The following is a 4,122-nucleotide window of genomic DNA, read 5'->3' on the forward strand; positions in this document are numbered from 1 at the left end:
TGTGAGACATAATATAGTCAGTTGTATTTTTACTGATCTGTGTTAATTTTTGATCAACTTCCTTACACTGAACACAGAAGTGTCAGGTTTCTCTGTCAGTATCTGGAGGTTGGCAACCCCACTGCCAACTCTAGTTATGTTCCTCAGGTCATGTCTGGGTTCACAAGGATTTTCAGAGGTGTGTGCTGTGAATTTCAAGCTTTGAACTCAATTCTCCATCAGGGCCACTGTGTGTACATGTTCGGGGCTCCTTGTGTACAGATGGGAGTTACTTCAGGAAAATGGTGAAGAAGAAAGGCTTAAGTCCATGGTCCCAATTTTACTTGGGCCCCATGCGCATGGGAATTGAATTCTCACCGTGGAACACACAGCACATGTCTGAAAGTCCTCATGACGGACCTGAGGGTCTCCATCTCTGAACAAACACAATTTGCCTGAATTTTTGCTTCTCTCTTATTTCTTAGCACATCATAATTTTAATCCACTGACATATAAAAAACAGCTTTTTCTCAACCAATTTTCCTTAGAGGGCGTGCCTGTCCACCACAAATATTTATATGCTATAAGTGAGCTAGGCGCCACTCTTTAGTTTCTCCTGGTTATTTTATAACAATCCATGGTTATTTTACAAAAATACAAAAAAACAATAAATGTGGATTTTGCATCCTACATCACAACAAGTGTGGGGGACAGACTGAGGAAGGGTCGAAAAGAGGAAAACTTATTCAGGAGGCTGAAGTTGGTTCCTTATTCCCAGTTCGTTCCCTATTCCCAGTTCCTTATTCACATTTCCTAGTTCCTGAATGATTTTGAGGACATTTCAAAAGCTCTGCACCCCAAGATATGGATTGGACCACCACATATCATACACCCCCACATTCAGGGGACTGTGCCCTTCCAGATGGCATATACTGGGTCCTGGTCCAAAGTCCGGTTCTTGTGCCAGCGGCTCCCAAGTGGGGTGACCCAGGACAGATGCCCATATAGACACTGCACCCCAAAATAATCTTTGGACCACCCCAAATGACACATCCCCACACTCCAGAGACTGTCCCCTCGAAGAAGACATACAGCGGTGCCCGGTCCAAACACCAGTTCTGGTGCCATTGGCTTCTTTTTGGGTTCCCTCCCCCCCGAAACCTGTATTGCAAAGAGGTTTTGAATAAGGAACTGGAGCTCTGCACCCCAAAATATGGATTGGACCACCACATATCATACACCCCCACATTCAGGGGACCGTGCCCTTCGAGATGGCACATGCTGGGTCCTGGTCCAAAGTCCGGTTCTTGTGCCAGTGGCTCCCAAGTGGGGTGACCCCAAAACAGATGCCCATACAGGCACTGCACCCCAAAATAATCTTTGGGCCACCTCAAAGGACACATACCCACACTCCAGAGACTGTCCCCTCCAAGAAGACATACAGCAGTGCCCGGTCCAAACACCGGTTCTGGTGCCATTGACTTCTTTTTGGGTCCACCTCCCCCCAGAAACCTGTATTGCAAAGAGGTTTTGAATAAAGAACTGGAGCTCTGCACCCCAAAATATGGATTGGACCACCACATATCATACACCCCCACATTCAGGGGACGGTGCCCTTCGAGATGACATATGCTGGGTCCTGGTCCAAAGTCCGGTTCTTGTGCCAGCGGCTCCCAATTGAGGTGCCCCCAGGACCAAGGCACATGCAGACCCTGCACCCCAAAATAATCTTTGGACCACCCCAAATGACACATCCCCACACTCCAGAGACTGTCCCCTCCAAGAAGACATACAGCAGTGCCCGGTCCAAACACCGGTTCTGGTGCCATTGGCTTCTTTTTTGGCTTCCCCCCCCCCAGAAACCTGTATTGCAAAGAGGTTTTGAATAAGGAACTGGAGCTCTGCACCCCAAAATATGGATTGGACCACCACATATCATACACCCCCACATTCAGGGGACTGTGCCCTTAGAGTTGACACATGTTGGGTCCTGGTCCAAAGTCCGGTTCTTGTGCCAGCGGCCCCCAAGTGGGGTGACCCAGGACAGATGCCCATACAGACCCTGCACCCCAAAATAATCTTTGGACCACCCCAAATGACACATCCCCACACTCCAGAGACTGTCCCCTCCAAGAAGACATACAGCGGTGCCCGATACAAACACCGGTTCTGGTGCCATTGGCTTCTTTTTGGGTCCACCCCCCCAGAAACCTGTATTGCAAAGAGGTTTTGAATAAGGAACTGGAGCTCTGCACCCCAAAATATGGATTGGACCACCTCATATCATACACCCCCACATTCACGGGATCGTGCCCTTCGAGATGGCGCATGCTGGGTCCTGGTCCAAAGTCCGGTTCTTGTGCCAGCGGCTCCCACGTGAAGTGCCTCCAGGACCAAGGAACATGCAGACACTGGGGCTCTGCTGCACCCCAAAATAATATTTGGACCACCCCAAAGGACACATCCCCACACTCCAGAGACTGTCCCCTCCAAGAAGACATACAGCGGTGCCCGGTCCAAACCCCGAATCTTGTGCCATTGGCTTCTTTTTGGGTCCACCCCCCCAGAAACCTGTATTGCAAAGAGGTTTTGAATAAGGAACTGGAGCTCTGCACCCCAAAATATGTATGGGCATCTGTCCTGGGGGCACCCCACCTGGGAGCCACTGGCACAAGAACTGGACTTTGGACCAGGACCCAGCGTGCTCCATCTCAAAGGGCACGGTCCCCTGAATGTGGGGGTGTATGATATGTGGTGGTCCAATCCATATTTTGGGGTGCACAGCTCCAGTTCCTTATTCAAAACCCAGGTTTCTGGGGGGGGGGGACCCAAAAAGAAGCCAATGGCACCAGAACCGGTGTTTGGACCGGGCACCGCTGTATGTCTTCTTCGAGGGGACAGTCTCTGGAGTGTGGGGATGTGTCATTTGGGGTGGTCCAAAGATTGTTTTGGGGTGCAGGGTCTTCATGTGCCTTGGTCCTGGGGGCACCTCACTTGGGAGCCGCTGGCACAAGAACCAGACTTTGGACCAGGACCCAGTATATGCCATCTGGAAGGGCACAGTCCCCTGAATGTGGGGGTGTATGATATGTGGTGGTCCAATCCATATCTTGGGGTGCAGAGCTTTTGAAATGTCCTCAAAATCATTCAGGAACTAGGAAATGTGAATAAGGAACTGGGAATAGGGAACGAACTGGGAATAAGGAACCAACTTCAGCCTCCTAAACTATTCTAGATTGGCACAGGATTATTCAAGCCTATTACAATAATATGATATATTTATGTCATTCGATAACTTAAAATCCTATTTTGATATTCGATGTCTTTATGCTCGGCACTGTCGTTTGTGCTTTTTATTTATTAAACGTTTGTATCTCTTTTTGCTCCGAATCAGCGGGATTCCGAGGAACAAATTCTTTTACAATAGACTGGCAACCCTACCCTACCCATATTTATTTAAAAGTAAATCGGTCAAGTAACGTTGACTCCCAAATAGCTTCTCATGGGCTGTCTGCAGCCCTGCCGCGACGTCCATCCCGCTAAACCTAAAGGGACTTTGAATAAATATGCACGTGCTGCCCTTGAAAACACGGGAACCTTCCTAAAATAAAAGCCACGCCCAGTTCAATGCCTTTTAGCAAGATCGGTGTCGCTTTCGAGTCGGCTGCGGGATGCAAGGCCCAGGTCGAGAGCGGCCTGCAGGTTCAAGAGAGCAGAGGAATGGCCAACGAGGAGGGTGCCCACAACTCAAATGGCTGACAACAGGACACAGTCAACGCTGGCCTCTGAAGAAGCGAGCTGTGACTCACAACAGCTCACATCCCCGACCAGAGATTTTGTTAAGTCTTTAAGGTGCTACTGGACTCTTGCTCTTTTCGACAGCAAAAGCTCCCCTCAAGATGGGCGTCTGGGTTGTCGGGGCCGCTTGCCAGCACCCAACATGGCTGACGCGGCGACGACGAATGCCACCCTAGACACGCCTTTTCGGGATCCGCGCGCCCCGGAGGGGGCGATCTCTATGGTAGCTGGCGGGTCGGCCGATCTCTATGGCATCGGCTGGAGCGTCGTCGCGGTTGGGCGGCGGGGGCTGTGGTGGCCCCCCCAGGTGTTGGCGGGCGGTTTGAGCGCGGGCCCGCGGGGAGG

This window comes from Euleptes europaea, chromosome 1, assembly GCF_029931775.1.
Source record: "Euleptes europaea isolate rEulEur1 chromosome 1, rEulEur1.hap1, whole genome shotgun sequence".
Classification (NCBI taxonomy): Eukaryota; Metazoa; Chordata; class Lepidosauria; order Squamata; family Sphaerodactylidae; genus Euleptes; species Euleptes europaea.